The sequence below is a fragment of the Panthera pardus genome, unplaced genomic scaffold, assembly GCF_024362965.1.
Source record: "Panthera pardus isolate Hobbes unplaced genomic scaffold, ASM2436296v1 HiC_scaffold_17, whole genome shotgun sequence".
Classification (NCBI taxonomy): Eukaryota; Metazoa; Chordata; class Mammalia; order Carnivora; family Felidae; genus Panthera; species Panthera pardus.
This window is the reverse complement of record NW_026526732.1, coordinates 97,060,398-97,079,490: the sequence shown is the minus strand read 5'-3', so window position 1 is coordinate 97,079,490 and position 19,093 is coordinate 97,060,398. Positions and strand designations below refer to the sequence as shown.

At 40.1% G+C, this 19,093-nt stretch overlaps 1 protein-coding gene across 18 annotated transcripts in view; it reads right to left on the bottom strand.

The window, feature by feature from the left end:
* The window catches only part of DST (dystonin), a 491,438-nt gene that overhangs the window by 405,550 nt on the left and 66,795 nt on the right, over positions 1-19,093 (bottom strand). The gene's annotated exons all lie outside the window — the stretch shown is intronic.

The following is a 19,093-nucleotide window of genomic DNA, read 5'->3' as shown; positions in this document are numbered from 1 at the left end:
TTGCTTTCTTCCCACTTTAGTGAGACTCCAGAATCTACCCGTTTGCTAAAGCTAGACACCAACTAAAAGATTTTTCTTTTTTCCTCATCCCACATATTATTTGTTACCAAGTTATATTTAATCTAATCCTTTATGGCTCTCAAGTTAATTCCTCTTTTCACCTACATTATTACTCAATTCAAGCCCTAATCATTTCTTACTTGGACCAAAGTATTAGTCTTCCTGACTCTAACCCTGTAGCCTTCCAATCCAACTGGTACATTGGCACTAATCTTTCTAAACAGGAATTCTCGTCATAACCCTCCCTTACTCACTGTCCTTAGGGCCCTCAATGCCAAAAGATAAAGGTTCAAATTTTTTAGCAGGGCAAACAGGGCCCTTTGTGACCTTACCCATTTCCAGCCTCGAACTCTCTACCTGCTTCGTTAGGAACTATTTCTAGTTCCCCAAAAGGAGCAGAGCTCTCTCATACTGTTCCTTCAGGACATGCTGCTCCCTCTGCTTGGAAGGCTTTCCCCTATTTCTTCAACAGTGCTTCAATACTCAGCTCAGCACCACACTTCCTCCAGGAAGCCTTCTCTGAACTTCCTATTTTGAAATAAGTGACTCTCTAATATTCTCTTAGAACACCTTCTATCACACTACATGGTAACCATCTGTTTGTCCCCTTCCATAAGACGATAATATCCTTAAAGTCAGAGACCTTATGTTATTCACCTCCATATCTCCAACACATCTAGAACCTTATTCCATACCTAGGTTCTATGTAAGTAATAATAGTAAACAGATATAACATCCACTATCTGCCAAGTACTGTTTTGAGCACCTTAAAAAGATGAATTAGCACAATAACATTATGAAGTTATGACCCCAATTCTATAGTTGAGGAATCTGAGCCACAGTGAAGCTAAATAACTCACAGTACCCAAAGGCACTGAGGTAATATGTGCTAAAGCCAGAATTTACTCTCACATAGGCTGCGTGGTTCCAAAATACGCACTCTTAGCCACTCCATCATAATGTTTATATTTGCAGAAAGGTTAAGTCTTAGCCCAAGCAAAATAAATTGGGTCCAACCCATTAATAAACCAGGTGCTCTTATAGCATGTGACATAAAAAGATTTTAATTTCTGTTCCCATGAGAAATAACTTTCAAAAGAGTATCAAGAACAGTTGTTTTGGATGTATAAAATACAATCCAACTTGGTATTCCTTCCCTTCTTCTATTCCTCTTCAGTCTGATTTCTCACCGTACGACTTTCTCCTATTCCATGATGGCTAAACATAACTATTCAGGAAAAAAAGTAGACCAGAGATTCATTATTAAAAATTTATTGAAATTCCACAATGCCCTAGGGCTAAGGGTTAGAACACAGAGCACAGTCTCTTTCTCCTCGGGGAACATAATTCTTCACATTATTAAAGTCAAAACACGAGACAGAGCTACTACAAAGAAATTACTTTGGAAAAATAATTTTAGTACGCTTCTAAGAAAGCAGTGCAATTCTATTTTTTGACTTATCTGGCTCTTCAATTAAGATATTTTAAAACATCAACTAATGAAATACTTCTACAGTGCCTTGTAATAAAAACGCCTCTTACTCAAAGTTATGTATACCTAGGGAAATAAAAAGAACCAGCAAAAATAACTGAGAATATAAAGCAAACACTAAGTAACTGCCAAAAGAATCAGACAATGTTGGGGCGCCTGGGTGGCTCAGTCAGTTAGGTGTCCAACTTCAGCTCAGGTCATGATCTCATGGCTTGTGGGTTCGAGCCCCACATCGGGCTCTATGCTGACAGCTCAGAGCCTGGAGCCTGCTTCACAATCTGTGTCTCCCGCTCTCTCTGACCCTCCCCTGCTCATGCTCTATCTCTCTCAAAAATAAATACACATTAAAAAAAAATTTTTTTTTTAAAGAATCAGACAATGTCTGATATCCCATTTACTCATCTTCCCACCCCAGCTCCCACCTTCAAACCACCAGTTTATATGTCTATTACAAAATGAACCATCTAAGTTTTTAGGAGTAGGCCATGGGCCACAGAATTCTAAACTCTCCAACCATACTTTCTTTTACTCCTAAAAAATAGACTCCTAAAAATAGCACAACTCAAAAGGACATCACCAATCAGATATATTTAATCCAGATGGTTTTTCTTTATTGGTGAAAATCACAAATTTCTCTAATTTGTCATCAGTGGAAGAAATCAAGTCTGACTATAGTTCACACTTTATTAAATGGGAGACTAATATGCCGTTTCACAGAGACAAAGAAAGAAAGAAAGAGAAAGAAAAAGAAAAAGAGAGAAAGAAAGAGAAAGAAAGAGAGAAAGAGAAAGAAGGAAAGGAAAAGAAAAAGGAAAGGAAAGGAAAGCGGAAAGGAAAGGAAAGGAAAGGAAAGGAAAGGAAAGGAAAGGAAAGGAAAGGAAAGGAAACGAAACGAAACGAAACGAAACGAAACGAAACGAAACGAAATGAAACGAAATGAAACGAAACAGGACCAAGCAAAAGGATGGAACGTGGTGCCAAGAATCTTGACTAATGACTCTTTAACATCTCTTTAAACTCCAAAGAGCTGAATGAACACATGACGCTCCACTTTAAAGTATATGGTCAGCTTGAATGCTGAATGTATGACTTTTGCCCTTCTGAACTCCTGGTACAAAGAATCATACTAAATAATGTTTAACCTTCTTGGAATGCAGGAAAGGCTAAAACTGATATGTCACAACTGATTATAATCACAGTCCAAGGGACATGGTTACTCTGATAGCTAAGAAAAAGGAGCTCATTTTCAACACTTATGCTGGGTATTTAAAAATAATTTTTCTGCAAGTGATAAAAATTCATAGCACGAAAGCACATGCCCTATAAGGACCCATTGCTTCTTTTTTTTTTAATTTTTTTTAACGTTTTTATTTATTTTTGAAGGAGAGAGAGAGACAGAGCATGAGCAGGGGAGGAACAGAGAGAGAGGGAGACACAGAATTCAAAGCAGGCTCCAGGCTCCAAGCTGTCAGCACAGAGCCCCACGCGGGGCTCAAACCCACAAACTGTGAGATCATGACCTGAGCCGAAGTCAGACGCTTAACTGACTGAGCCACCCAGGTGCCCCAAGGACCCATTGCTTCTTAAAGATCCATGCCTAGCTGTCCAGTTTCTGCAAAACTGAACAGAGTAATTATTTTTTTGCATTTAGCACAGCAGCTAAAAATTATAATCTTTTCTCAATTATCCATGCCTACTTCTAATAGGGCTAATATATATATGTAAAATTCACAGATAATTCTAAAGCATCCTAATTAAAATAGTTTCAAGCTTTCTTAAGTAAGCTTTAAACAGAACTAGAAATGTGTAAATCATCAGCTTGCCTCTCGATTTAAACAACAGAAAAATAGAAGTATGAGCAGCAAATGAAAGTAAAGAATCTACTTCAGGAAAACCATCTCCTGAACAGAAAGTCACATAATGGAATGCAATGTCAATATTAAAGATTAACTAAAATCGATTAGGCAGTTCAATAGCTTGCATTTCCACCATCATCAAAATTTCATGAGCTCTGTAAGAAGATAGAAGTATAATTTGCTGGAAGAAGGTAATACTGCAAAAGAAGAATTCTGTTTACCAAGAAAAAGTTTTAAGATGAGGTATCACTTTAAGTTTCAGCAAGACAAAATCAAGCAGTGTTGCCTTTTGAGTCAGTTTTGTTTTAATAATGATTCTATTTTCATATCAATAAATCTACCAAGAATGAAAACAGCAATCTCAGACAAAATCAGTTTTTCGATATTAAAATGAAAGAATATGCCTATATAATTCTTCACCTGTTTTACATTATTTGTTCAAGTTTTAAATAATAGCACACTTTTACACCATTCACCAACATGCTATTATAAAATTTTCTGAGCAAAAAAGCTGACAAATAAGCAACAGTCCTTTGTTAAAAGAAAAAAGAAATAAAAAGCCTCAAAAGATGGCCATAAGAATATTTCCCCCTTCTGTCTTTCTAAAAACCTTCTAATAGTAAATTATCTAAAATTTGGAAATGTTATTAACAAAACTTTAGGCTCACTCTATGGGAAACAAAAGTCACAGGAGAGACATAATAAAGCCAAGTGGTGATGATATAAATTTCACACAAATAAGTGTTTCATTTTTTTTAATGTCTTAAATTTGGTAGTATAAGGTACTACCATTTACACATTGTCCACCTTCATCAATACAAGTTTTGGTCAGTGCTGTTGGGATTATATTCCTACATACCTTTCCTCCTCCACCCCATTGGATTCCCAGTGAATCCCAGAGATCTTAATATTTCATTACTATTTTAGTACATCTCTCTAAAAGATATGGACTACTTTTAACAAAACTGTAATACCATTACCAATCTCAAACATTAATAAAAATTTCCTAATACCATCAAATATCTCATTAGTCCCCAATTTTCTCAAGAATTCTTCTTTTACTTGTGGTTTGTTTATCCAAACAAGGCCTATACATTACATTTAGTTGATAGGTCTCTAAAATCTCTTTTAATCTATAGATTGCCCCTCCTGCTTTTTTTTTTTTTTTTCCTTACAATTTGTTTCTTGAAGGAATTGGAGTGTTTATCCTAAGGTTTCCCACCATCTGGATTTTACTAACTGTATTTTCAGCAAATTGTTCAACATATTCCTCTGTCCTTTTTATTTTGTGTAAGTCTTTAATTAGAAATAGTAGTTTGATCTGATGTAGGTTCAATGTTTTTCATAAGAATACTAATCTTAAGGGTTATATAAGGCACCTAATGTGTATTGTTGGGGTTAGCAGTCACTGCTGATCAATGTTTCAGTTCATTATTTCATTAGGGTCTGCAAAATGGTGACACTGGAATTTCATCATGCTTTCTTCCCTCAACAGCTATCTGATTTACTGTATAGAATAATTCTTATAGCCAAGACCAGATAATGCTTGATTCCTTTCCCTTTACCATTTTTCAGAAAAATGACTTGGTTCATTTAGCATTCTCCAAAGGTCATTAATCAGGTGGGGTTTTTTTTATATCATAAATTCATGGATTCTAAATATACTGATGTGTGTCAATCCACTGTGATCATTATTCTTATTGATCAGGCAGTAGGAACCTCTCCAAGTTTACTCCTGGTCCTTCTGAAAGACCTCAGTAATCTTGGATGCTTCCTTGCTTTCTGATTTGACAGGACGTGCCACTTTCACTCTATATTTCTTGCTCCAAATCTGCATCAGCCATTTCTCCAAGGCTGCTGAGGATGCCCCAACTGGATCCCCTCCACCCAGCCAGTACACTCCCAGCTGCAGCTGGTGCTGACTGCTAATGCCTCACAGCTGCTCCTTCTTCAAAGAACTCCCCTGGGCTAAACTCAGCTTCCTCCCACTTCCACCTTGGTGGCCAATGGCCAGTGGCTAACTGAAGTGGGGGACTAAAGGGTCACTTCCAGTTGAGACTAATTCTGGAGTGCAATTTGTGCGTCAAATTCTAATACAGGACCAGGTTGTAACTAGTTTCCCGCCAAGCCTTTGTCCTTGCTTATTAGCTTTTGCTCTCTGGCCTGTCCTGCTTTCTTTATTCTCCTCCCGAGACCTGTCCTTCAATAAATCACTTTCACAAGGATGTCCCCTCCTCAGGATCTGCTTGAAAAACCCTACCATTAGTTTGTTTACATAAGAAATGACTTTAGGAAACTATAATATGGCATTACTACTGGATTGGTCGTTGTCTCTAGACCTGTTCCGTGGACGGAGCTAGGAAATACTTTTTTTTAATGAAAAAATTCATTATGAATTCAAACTGATATTTCCAATTCAATTTTAGGATTATAAGGGTTTACTTCTCTGATGTTATTATACCTGCATCTCTTCCCTCTCCCACTGAACAACATCAACATAGCTATTTGCTAAGTAAAGCTTCTCAAGTTTTTTGATACAGAACATCAATCAATCATGAAAGAATACAATCTTTGAAATTAATATCAGGTTTACATTGTTTTAGATCAATATTGCTTATTCTAATATGTTTTAATTCATATGCAAATGATCATACAGTAGCCTTTAAAACCTCAACTAAGAATTTACATTCTAAGTAGTTTCTCTTTTTTTAAGAGTAATGATACCAACTGTCATTTCACTTATATGAAATATGTCTTGCCACCTGATACTCGATCCACAGTCATGCCCACACTGTGCCTACAAGGACATATCCTCCCATTAGCAATTAAGTCCTTTTCCGAGCATTTGCTACTTATGATTACCTCTTATTTACCTTTTGTCTCTCCTACTTTGTGATAATTTTATTTAAAATAAGCTAAATGTATATCTCCTCTGATGTTCCTACCATTCAAGTCCTTATTCCATTAACTTTTATTGTAATTCTTCTGCCTCTTTGCCTGCAGTTGCTGTTTAAACTCAATTTTTTTTTTTTTTAATGTTTGTTTATTTTTGAGAGAGAGGGAGACAGAGTATAAGGGGGAGAGGGGGCAGAGAGAGAGACAGGGAGACACAGAATCCAAAGCAGGCTCCAGGATCTGAGCTGTCAGCACATCGCCCGACATGGGGTTTGAACTGAGCCAAAGTCGGATGCTTAATTGACTGAGCCACCCAGGCGCCCCTAAACTAAATTTCTTTTTTAATTGTAGTAAAACACACCACACAAGAAATTTTTCATCTTAACCTTTTTTAGTGTACAGTTCAGTAGTTTTAGGTACATTCACACTGTGGTGCAACCATCAACACCATCCACCTCCAGAAATCTTTTCATCTTGCAAAACTAGAACTCTATACTGATTAAACAACTCCCCATTCTCTCTTCCCTTCAGCCCCTGGCAATCGCCATTCTACTTTCCATCACTATGATTTCACTACTCTAGGTACTTCATAGAAGTATAATCATACAGTATGGATTCTTTTTTCTGACTGGCTTTTTTCATATAGTATAATGCCTGCAAGGTTCATCTATATTGCAGCATATGTCAGAATTTCCTTCCTTTTGAAGGCTAATATTCCATTGTACAGTTGATCCTTGAACAACACAGGAGTTAGGGGCACCAACCTCCCACGCAATCAAAATTCATGTATAACTTTTGACTCCCCAAAAACTTAACTACTAATAACCAATTGTTGACCAGAAACCTTGCCAATAAGAAACAGTTGGTTAACATATATTTTATATGTTGTACCTACCATATAAGGTATTCTTACAATAATACCTAACTTTTCTTATTTTTTTTCAGTATTTCTAGGCTATAGGTTTGTCTGCAAATTTTTTTCAAATTGTCAAAAACCACCAAAAAAATTCCCCGTGTATTTATTGAAAATAATCCACATATAAGAAGACCTGTGCAGTTCAAACCCGTGTTGTTCAAGGGTCAGCTGTACATATATATCACATTGTTAATTTATTCATCTGTCAATGGACACTTGGGTTGCTTCCACCTTTTCACTAGTATAAATAATGCGACCATGAACATGGGTATAAACGTATCTCTTTGAGACTCTACTTTCAATTCTTTTGGTTATATATCCAGAAGTGGGATTGCTGGATCCTATGGTAATTCTATTTTAAATTTTTTGAGGAACTGCCATACTGTTCTCCATAGTAGCTGCACCATTTTACATTTCCAGTAACAATGCACAAGAATATTTCAACCTAATTTTTAACACCAGATTAAATTATGTATCTAATCTTCATTCATCGTAGTGACACTGAGCTGCACACAGTGGAGGTCAATGCTGATAAGTCAGTGATATTCCCTAGCATCAGAGTCAATTACCTACATTACCATATGATAGTTGAGCAGGATGTGTGAAGGCTGAGGCACGAACTAGGTACTATTAGTCTAAGGCAGACCTGCCAATGCATTGGTGCCCTAGGATAGCCGGTACAGACAATGCAGACTGAGCAGGCTCTCAAAGATATATAACTAATACGCCCTAGGAGTGAATTAGGTAGAGAAAATGATTAATTCCTACAATCTACTGGAATCTATAGTCTTGTCCCTGAAATTTCTCACCTAATTCCTCAGGTGTTATCTGAGTTAGAGCTCACCCAAACAGATTACCGGGATAAGAGACATCTGCTTCTATTTAGACCTATGACTTTGGGTCAGTCCATTACTCTTTGAGGCTCGGTTTTGTCAGATTCGGTTAACAACATATTCCCTACTCAATGCATAAATTGGTTGTTCAGATTAAATGAGCTAATGAATATGAACATGCTTTTAAAAAATATGAAGTACTACTTACCTACAAAGTGCTACTGCAAAACAATAATTTTCCAGAAACATTACTTTCATTTCCAGAACTGACCTCTCTTTTCCCAAGGCACAAACTAAGCTCTCTTTGCTTATGTTCAATTTCTATAGTTTGATTTTCCTGAACCACACTTATCACTTCACACCCAGGGGGGTGGTGAGGAGGGGGGCACACTACTGAGAGAAATCAAACAGATCCTTGTAACTCACCAGGAGATGGTCTGGAGGAGTGCAATGAAAGTGATATGTAGAAAAGTTGAGAAAAAGAGAAAAGGTCCAGAGAGATGTAACCATGAGCCTAGAAAACAAACAGCTTTTTGATTCCAAGTACATTAAGTTGTTACTTTAGAGGTATCTAACAATGGAAGATCTTACCATTCAAAGGACCAGAGCAAAGGAGAATCTTGCATTAGGAGAACCTTCGAATCAGCTAAGCTCTAAGATCTCCTCAAAACATTTTGATTTCACAAGGGCTGATAGTAACACAGTAGCAGGTGGGCCTAGCTTCACTCTCTTTACAAACAATACAAACAGGGAAGGATCTTCTATTGTAACCCATGGGATTGAGGACAAAGATCAAGGAGTCACCTCAGGCAAAGAGGGCTTTTAAATGCCAAAGGAAGCTACTGGAGTGTGTCCTTTAAAATAAAGGAATTTATCCCCACTCACATTCCCAGCACAATTTAAAGATTGTTCTGGTTAGAAGTAATAAACTAGACCATCTTTGAAGGGGCTTTCTTTTCAGTCCTTTGATCCACAGCTCTTCATGAAAACTTGCAAAGTTTAAGTCGCTATCTAACAGAGACCATCTAACACTTGAGTTTTCTTCAAATGTCCTTTGCTTGAGCTTAAAGAATTAAACAGATGACCCAGAGTACAAGAAAGATTTAAATGGAATGGCAACAGGCCTTGATGTCGTCAAAATGCTGACCTAGGAAAGAGTCATGAGTTAGAAAGATACACTTATTCTTCTCCAAGCAAAGCGCATGAATCCCTTCACCAAGTTAATCTTGGTTTCATGAATTGTTTGTTTTTTTGTTTTGTTTTGTTTTTTTTTAATTTTTTTTCAACGTTTTTTATTTATTTTTGGGACAGAGAGAGACAGAGCATGAACGGGGGAGGGGCAGAGAGAGAGGGAGACACAGAATCGGAAACAGGCTCCAGGCTCCGAGCCATCAGCCCAGAGCCTGACGCGGGGCTCGAACTCACGGACCGCGAGATCGTGACCTGGCTGAAGTCGGACGCTTAACCGACTGCGCCACCCAGGCGCCCCGGTTTCATGAATTGTTTGAGAAATTAAACTCTACCTGTATGAGCACTGTTCATTCAACATAGTCCACCTACCTGGCATGCTTCTGTGCGCTAATTATTCTTTCACCTATTGTTAGTAAATTTATAGTACATAAAATCTTTTGTAAGATACCATAAGGGAGGCATAGCAATATATAGCAGACTCAGTAAGTTGCATGGGCATAATTCAAAAAATCCTTTTGAGGCAGTTAGCAAAAGAAATTTGACTTTATTAATTCAATTCACTCTCCAGAACTCCAAAGAGAAAAAGAAAACAAACATTTCCTTTAGAAGCTTCATACTTGCCAATTAATTAAGGCAAAGTAAGGTATAAGCTGTATAGTCAAGCCTTCCACAGAAAGGGAAGTGTCCTGAGGTTATGCAAATAAAGCTGCCTGGTCCCACATATTTGAAAAGGAAAAGGAAGACCATTTAATAATTTAAGCAGGAAAGGAACAGGGAAACATCCTACTATATTTTCAGTGAGATCAAGGATGTGTGGTTCATCTTTTCCACACTGCAGCAAGCTCCCAACTACAAAGATGACCTGAAATCCTGTTAACACTATTTTTTTTTTTAAATGAAAACTATGCAATGTTCCAAAATATTTTGCAGCCTTACAATAACCTGAACTGCAATCAGAAAAGCAGAAAATTTCCCCAAGGCTGGAAACCAGAATCCAACAACAGAAGGCTGAAGTCAAGGAAGCAGTTTAGTAGAAGAACAGGAAAGAATAATCAGTAGGTTTGGGAAATCCTTTTCTGCTACCTTCTCTAGTTTCTACCTGAGTTGCCTTTTCTTGGCCAAAAATGAATATGCTTAAATGAAATTCAAGGGCCCTAAACCCATCTCTCCTTAGGTATCTGTATTTTTTATGTGTGTGTATATATTACAAAGATTCACTTTTCTGTGTCACTGAAAATAACACTTGTATTCAGATGTGTGTACTTTTTTTTATCTCCTACCTCCCATCTCTGGCAACTACCAATCTGTTCTCTGTATCTGTATTTATTCATTTTTTTAAGTACTTTTTTAAATGTTTTTTAATTTATTTTGAGACACAGAATGTAGCACATGCCTGCGCACAAGCAGGGGAGGAGCAGAGAGAGAGAGAGGGAGACAGAGAATCCCAAGCAGGCTCCCTGCTACCAGTGAGGAGCCCAATATGGGGCTTGTGAGATCATGAGCTGAGCCCAAATCAAAAGTCAGATGCTTAGACACTTAACTGACTAAGCCACCCAGGTGCCCCCTTTTTAAATTTTTTTTTTTATTTAAGTAATCTCTACACCCCATCTGGGACTCGAGCTCACAACCCCAAGATCAAGAATCACACGCTCTCCCAACTGAGTCAGCCAGGCGCCCCTACATCTATTTCTGAGGAAGAGTTAGAAGTTATAAATGAACCTTAGTCCTCTTCCCAACCTCTCAATACTGGAGAACCCCAAGGCTCAGTCCTCAAGTCTCCTCTCCATCAACATTCACTTTTTGGGTCTTCCCATCCAGTCTCATGAATTTGGGAACGTTTCTGTACTCATGACCCCCAATCCAGGCTCAGGTTTTCCATGAAATTCAGACACTAGGATATCTAATAGACATTTTCTAACTTAACATATCCAAATCAGAAATTTGATTTCCACCCATCAGCCCAAACCTGCTTCGTCTTCAGTGATCACCATTTTAGAAACCCAGACCACCAATTGTCTGTGCTAAGCCCACCTGCCCTCTAACTCCTGAGCCAAAATTATTATCATAGGACAATACAGGAGTCAGTAGGCAGAAAGGGAAAGATTAGGGCCTGAGGTCCCCAGGTGGGGAAAAACACCTATTTTTGAAAAATGCTGGGAGTGTCTGACCACAGCAAGACCTCTCAGGCATAAGGTTCCTCTTAATAATGTAACAGACCTCTCCTACTCCCCCTCAGGTTTCACCTCTGGAATTTGACACAAGACGTAAGAATGGCCATAGAACACCCCTCATACACTGGAAACGAGCCAATCAGGAATGGACAACCCAGCACCTCAAGCTATCCAGCCAATAAGGGTAGAACCTGAGAAGGAACAGGGAGGAAGGCAAGAAGAGGGAGGGCTCACCAGCACTGTATAAAACAAGGACCCTTGCCTAGAGTCCTCCGGTATTCACTTTTGAATGTCCCCTCTCTGAAAGAAAGCGTTCCTACTATTCTTCTTTCGTAATCTTATATTCTTATAAACTTTTGCCCTGCTGCTCATTTTGTGTCCACCTCTTCATTCTTCAAAGTGGCGAGACAACGAATCCCGGGTATTGTGGTAAAAAAAATCCTGCAATATTATCAGGCTCAATAATTCAGTTACTTGCCGCACAAGCCTCATGGGCCAAAGTTTTGCCAGCAGGGGGAGCAAACTACAGCTTGGGCTGGGACCTGGGAACACCAGCAATTTTTAATCAGATATTCTTGCACCTCCGGGAGAAAGTCTCAGAAATTTTAAGTCACAAGGAAATGGAGGCGATGTTGTTGTAGTGTACGAAAAATGAGAAGCAGCGAAATGTAACAAGAATGGACTCAGTGTGCCTGGTTATTTGCAAGTGCTCTAAAATTTTCATTTCCCCTCATCCCACCCCCAACACAAACACATAAATACCTCCTGGGGCTGAATGTTGTTATACATTAACGGGTTCCTATGAGAGGGCAAGAGGCAGAAAGACTCTTACTACTCCCTACCACAAAAAGGGAGATTCAATAAAATGCATGGCGAAAATGAGGTTTGGAGTTTATCTACAGTTTTTGATACCATTTCTACCACCTGTGCAGGTAGGAAAACTGAGACTCAGAGTGATTAAAATACATGAGGAGGGTTCCTTAGGATAAACATCTAGCACTAAAAATATGATCATGTGAATTTCTCCCTTGTCCAGTCAGGGTGTTTAGGCTTAAATCTTATTTCTGTTATCTACCAGTTGTGTGACCTTGATAAGTTTCCCTTTCTGGAAAGTGAGCACCTACTCCAGAGAACAGCTGGGAAGATTAAGGGAGAAAAAACAGGGAAACACAGGAGAACAATGCCCACTGTTGCCCACGTGGTAGTTAAGTGTGCACTCATGGTAAACGTGCCATAAATGTGAGAGCTCTTGCTATTGTGTGTTATCACGATGAAAAGGAGGTTTAAAACTCTAGGATTCCAACACAAAAGTTTTCTAATGTCAAAATACTAAAGGACAAATGGAGATCTGGTGCTAAGTATCTTTTCTGCTCCAAAGTGGTGGAAAATTCCTAAGTATTCCAGTGACATGTCTTTAACATAAGTCCCAAGACATATTTAACTAAGAGAAAAATCTGGATAAATTTTTACCTAACTCACTCTTAGAAACATTCCAAAGGTGTGAAATAAAATGCACATATATTATTAATTAAGTTTATATTAGTGATCTCTATTACAAATTCATATAGGCACATTTGAGTATAAATTATAGATTCAGAGGGGCACCTGGGAGGCTCAATCGGTTAGGTGTCCAACTTCGGCTCACGTCGTAGTCTCAGTTTATGAGTTCGAGCCCTGCGTCGGGCTCTGTGCTGACAGCTCAGAGCCTGGAGCCTGCTTCAGATTCTGTGTCTCCCTCTCTCTCTGTCCCTCCCCTGCTTTTACTGTGTCCATCTCTCTCAAAAATAAACATTTAAAAAAAATTTTTTTAATTATAGAATCAGAAAAATAGGTTAGAGAAGCCAAGGATACAAAAGTATAATGCATTCTATGTGGCCTGTGGCCTACTTCATCAAGGGGCTGGTCCCAGTGCAGGTTGGCTGAAACTGTACTGTCACATTTTCTGATCCATCTCCTTTGATGTGGGAATCAAAGGCAAAAGAAAAACTTTCCTTACAACTTTTAAATTTCCTTACAACTTACAGCCCATTGATGAGTCCTTGAGACAGGCAAAGTGACCTTCCTTTAAGAACTCAAGTGCCTCGATGTTAATACTTTGCTAAGGGCAAAAGGCAATCTTAGCTTAATATTATCCTAACCTCCAGGATCCTGTAAGTCTCCTTTAATATATAAAAATACCTTTGGAAACTTTCTTTATCTCAAATCTCCAAGATATATGTTAGCAATCATCCTCTAAGCATATGGCCCACTGATATACATCTGAAGGGTCTCTTGATTGAGGTTTTGCTAGACAGTAATAAATGATCCACCTCTTCCTAACAATAGCTAGCCCCCTCAAGGTCCTGGAAACCTTGCTTCCAAAATTCCTAAGAGACTTATGCTATCCCTAACCCCCTCCCAACTTGAAAGTATATAATCAATTGCTCCTCACAACCCCAGTGCAGTTCTTTCTGCCCATCTGCCCACGGGTCCTGTCCCCATGCTTTAATAAAACCACCTCTTTGCACCAAAGACGTCTCAAGAATTCTTTCTTTACCATTTGCTCTGAACCCCAATATTTCCACATCATCCTTCACCGCCACATCCTATTTCAGGCTTTCTCACTGTTAGGGCTGTTTATTATTCAGATGGCTACTAGAAATGCCTAGAGTGCTTCATATAAAGTCATTGAAATGATCCTGAATCACCACAGCTGATTTATTTTTATTCCATCTCCAAGACACAATCAGAGTTGACTTGATGGCAACCCATGACTTTCTCCAAATGTGTAAGCTAGAAAAGGCACAGGCTTTGGGCACATGTTGAATAGGGTGGCTCTAGCAAGAACTACTGACTGCACCTATAACCAAATCCAGAAGAGGGCACAAGGCCTTAGCTCAAGTCCACATATGGTAGTAAAAATATGGACATGTCAGCAGAGGCCCTAAGTTTCCAGAAGGTTGAACAGGAATCATGTGACATAAGATACCAACAGCCTCCTCACCAACTCTGACAATTTCCAATCTCTAAAACGACCCTAGAGAGGTGCCTGGGTGGCTCAGACAGTTAAGTGTCCAACTCTTGATTTTGGCTCAGGTCATGATCTCATAGTTCGTGGGTTTGAGCCCCATGTTGGGCTCTGCACTGACAGTGAGGAGTCTGCTTGGGATTCTCTCTCTCCCTCTCTGCCCCCCCTGGCTTGTGCATACTCTCTCACAAAATAAATAAACATTAAAAAAATTTTAAAAATGAAGCTACCCTAGGAGCTGCAGATAGAAGGGGGAGGTGAGCTTTACCTGCCCCCAAAGAACCCTCTCCAGAATTTTTTTTTTTTTGCCCTAAACAACCAAGTAGCTTCCACTGCTATTTCCTGCCTCTCATCTCTCTCCCTTCCAATTCCTTCTGAAGAAGTGAGAGTCAAGGTCATCATCTGATTCCCCAGAAGCAGTGATCACCAGATGCCAGCATAGCATCACCTGTTAGACCCAAGTTCAGGCCCTAATTATACCTACAGTACTACAGTACTTACCTGACCCCTACCCTGCTCCCCACGGACTCACCCTGCTTATGTTTAATCTTCCTAAAATTGTGCTTTAATCATACCTCTTCTAGTTAGACCTCCACAAGCACAAAAAATGGAGTTTAAACACAGTGGCTATCTAGAATGTTCTGGCCCCAGCCTCTTTTCCAGCTCTACCTTATACTTCTCTCATATAAATCCCCAAATCCAGTCCAACGGTTCTCAGTACTTTTACTAATTCCACTTATCATACCTAACTTCTGCTGCTTAGTCAATTCCTGCCAATATTTTATTTTGTTTAATGTTTATTTTTGAGAGAGAGAGAGAAAGAGACAAAGCACAAGTAGGGGAGGGGTAGAGAAAGGGAGAGAGACACAGAATCTGAAGCAGGCTCTAGGCTCTGAGATGTCAGCGCAGAGCCTGACACAGAGCTCGAACTCACAAACCGTGAGATCATGACCTGAGCCGAAGTCAGATGCTTAACCGAATGAACCACCCAGGGGCCCTGCCAATATTTTAAAGCCCAATCTGTGAAACAGTTATCCCATGACCACCCTAGGCGGGGTGTGGACGCTCTCTGTTCTCTGAATTCCTCTATTGCATAAGCTATATGTCATATATAAATATCACTCATTCATGTATTCATTAAAATGCATTCAGATGCCATTCTCCAGGAGATATTGTAGACAGATGACATAGCCCCCAAATAAGTCAAGGTGTAGGAAAGGAAAGGAAGAGAAGACATTACCAATTTTTGTTTATTCTAAGCAGGTCATTGTGCCATGTATTTCCATGTGTCAGTTCGGTTCATCCTCACAACTCACTGAGGTAGCTACACTTTACAATAAGAAATCTGAGTCTCACAGAGTTAAACAACCTGGCAAAGATTACCTGATACGCTTTTTGGTTTTTGTTTTTATTTTCCACTGTCCCTGACCCCTCTCAGACTCTCTGCCCACGTCTCCCTTGCTCTCTCCTTGGGATGATGATCTCTGTACTTCGAATCATCCAAGCCCCTTTGCCCTCTGGCTTCTAGTTAGGGTAGGTCAATGGAAACCTATAACCTATATACACTCGCCCTGCTCCCTTCCTGACTCACTGAATTCTGGCTGTGGCTTCACTCCTCCATCCCAGTTCCTATGAAAGGTTTTTTCATGGCCCCAGCAATTCTTACCAGGATGCAGGAAGACCAGTGCCATCTGCCACCTCTTCAGGCTAGGAATACTAGGTAGGCAGGCTCCACCGGAAGGTTAGTGACGCACCTTAGCCCTGCCCACACCTCTGTAAACAGTCCTTTCATTAAATTCTCTTCAGTTAAATTATCTTACGTGCTACCTGTTTCCTGCCAGGTACACAGAAAAGAACTTGAACCCATGTCCCTCTTACTACAGAGGCTGACTTTTTCTTTTAAGATTTTTATTTTTAAGTAATTTCTACACCCAGTGTGAGGCTCAAACTCACAACCCCGAGATCAAGAGTCACATGCTCCACTGACTGAGCCAGCCAGGTGCCCCATGCCTGCCTTTTTCACTTAGATAATTGCTATGCAGGAGATCTGTACAAAATGCTGAGGATCAAAACAAAAGGTATCTCACTGTGATAGGAAGGACCGGAAAAGCCTTTTCTGAACAAGTTGCTTGATCATGGGTCAGTCTTAAGAGGTGAATTGTAATTCACCAGGCAAACAAAGAGGGAAGACAGGCATTCAAGGACAAAATGGATGCCAATTTCAAAGTCACAGAGCTGGGGCACCCAGGTGGCTCAGTCAGTTAAACATCCGACTTCAGCTCAGGTCAAGATCTCAGGGTTCATGAGTTCAAGTCCCACATCAGGCTCCATGCTGAGAGCTCAGAGCCTAGAGTCTACTTTGGATTCTATGTCTCCCTCTCTCTCTGCCCCTCCCCTGTTTGCACTCTGTCTCTCTGTCTCTCTCTCTGTCTCTCTCTCTCTGTCTCAAAAATAAATAAATATTTTTTAAAAAAAAGTCACAGAGGAATATGTCTTATTACCCAAGGCAGTTATGTACAGTGCTCATGAGAGAATAATGGTGGTTGAGGGTTTCAAAACTGTGATGATACTCACTTACCCAACCTGAACCTGAAATCTGAGATTAGAAGCAACAAAGAATTCACTATATTCCGGTCAAGAGAATCAATGTGCCTATTTCCTACCTTCAACAGATCCCCATCACAAAGATAAACCCAACTGTTTAGCATAATATACAATCCCTTGATGATCTGGCCCTGCCTGACCCAACCAGTCTCATCCACCAGCACCACCTCCAGCTGTTCCCTGAGGACGCCACACCTTGTCACACCTCTGTGCTTTTGTACATGTGCTTCTCATCAGAGACACAAACTCCTCTGTCAGGATTCATCTCAGGTGTCTGCTTCTCTGTAAATATTGCCGGCCCTCCAAGATGCTCAACATGCTTCCATGGTACCTTGTCCTTAACTCTACAATAGCATTTTCCTAACACAGACATGCATCATATTTACTTGCTTGCATGCTGGCCATGGACTCAGCTGTGCGTTCCTAGAGGCCATGTACTATAGCAAGGTGGCAGACTGCAGAGGTAAGTGCTTGGGTTCTAGAAGTGGGCTGCCTAGATCCAAATCCTAGACTCTGCTGCAAACAGCTAGGTAAATGTAGACATGTTATTTATCCTCTTTGAGCCACAGTTTCATTACCCATAATATACAAATAATAACAACATCTACTTGATAGGGCTGTCAAGTGAGTCCTATTATACAGTAAGCCCTCAATAACTGTTAGTTATTCAGGGCACCCAGGTGGCTCAGTCGGTCAAGCATCCTACTTAGGCTCAGGTCATGAACTTGTGGTTCATGAGTTTGAGCCCTGCAATGCACCGGGCTCTGTGCTGTCAGCGTGGGGCCCGTTTCAGATCCTGTCTCCCTCTCTTGCCCCTCCCCTGCTCACTCTCTCTCTCTCTCTCTCTCTCTCAGAAATAAATAAACATTAAAAAAAATAACTGTTATTCAAATAACTATTTATTTGAATAAATATATAACTGTGTATCCCTTATTTCCAAGCTTATGTTTGTTGAGAGTGAATAAATCTTCCTACCACTTCATATTAGATACCACATAGATACCTAATAGCTTGTTTCACTAAATCATGAAAAGAAGACTCTCATTTCTAAATATGTGCTTATTTTACAATTGTTTAAAGACAAACAGGACCTTTTCTGTGAAGGAACTTAGCTTCTTGCCATCATTGTTGGCCTGCTCACTAAGTCAGACATTCTCCCGGCCTTCTAGCAATCTCCGCATGTGCCGCGATGCAGTTACCTCCACAGAAGGGCAGTTCCACTTTAATAATGTACAAAAACTTATTAACAAGTCAAATCTTGATGGTTCCCCTAGGTTGGCATAAAGAACGACAAAAATAGGCTCCCCCCAACATAAAAGCGAACCACAGGGAAACTTCTTCTAAATGCTAAAGCAATGTAAAACTATTGCAGTTATGAAATATTTTTTACAAAGTTTTCATGTGGCATTTCTAAGCCCCAAATCCTTGACTGCCACAGCCTTGGTCAAAAGTGCACGTGTGAGAACCTGAACCAAGAAAAAATATCAGCGCACATAGAACAATGGGGTCAACAGGTGGAGACCGGCTCCCAGGTGAGGGCTTTTCCCAGATAAGGTAGCACTGCAGCCAACAGAGATGCAGAGAACTTAGTTAGAAGAGGACAACGCTGCCTGCTGCCGTGGACCCAAACGAAGGCCAAACCAGAGAAGGCTAGCACCCTTACCATCACCCTGGCTGACTGCAGAGAGCAGCACAGGCCTGAGTGGCCCAAGAGCCTCCTCCTGGAGAGGAGCCCCACCTTTCCCTGCAATGCTTCTCCTTTGCTGATAGTAGGTTGCCTGCTGCCCCTCTTCACCAACTCCGACCCTGTCATTATTGCACCTCAGCCTGTTGACTCTGTGGTGCCTGCTCTAAATCTAGACCCTGGCTCTAATGGGGCTCAATATCCACCAGTTTTTAAATCACTCCATCTGCAGTGATCAACTCTGGCCTCTTTGACAACTCTCTGGCCCAGTGCTTTCTGTGAAATCACACTCCCTGGAATTCATATGGGTTCATAGCACTTGCTGAGGATGACAAGACAGTACCCTGATTAATCTGGCAATTTTCTCAAAGAACAACCACGCCA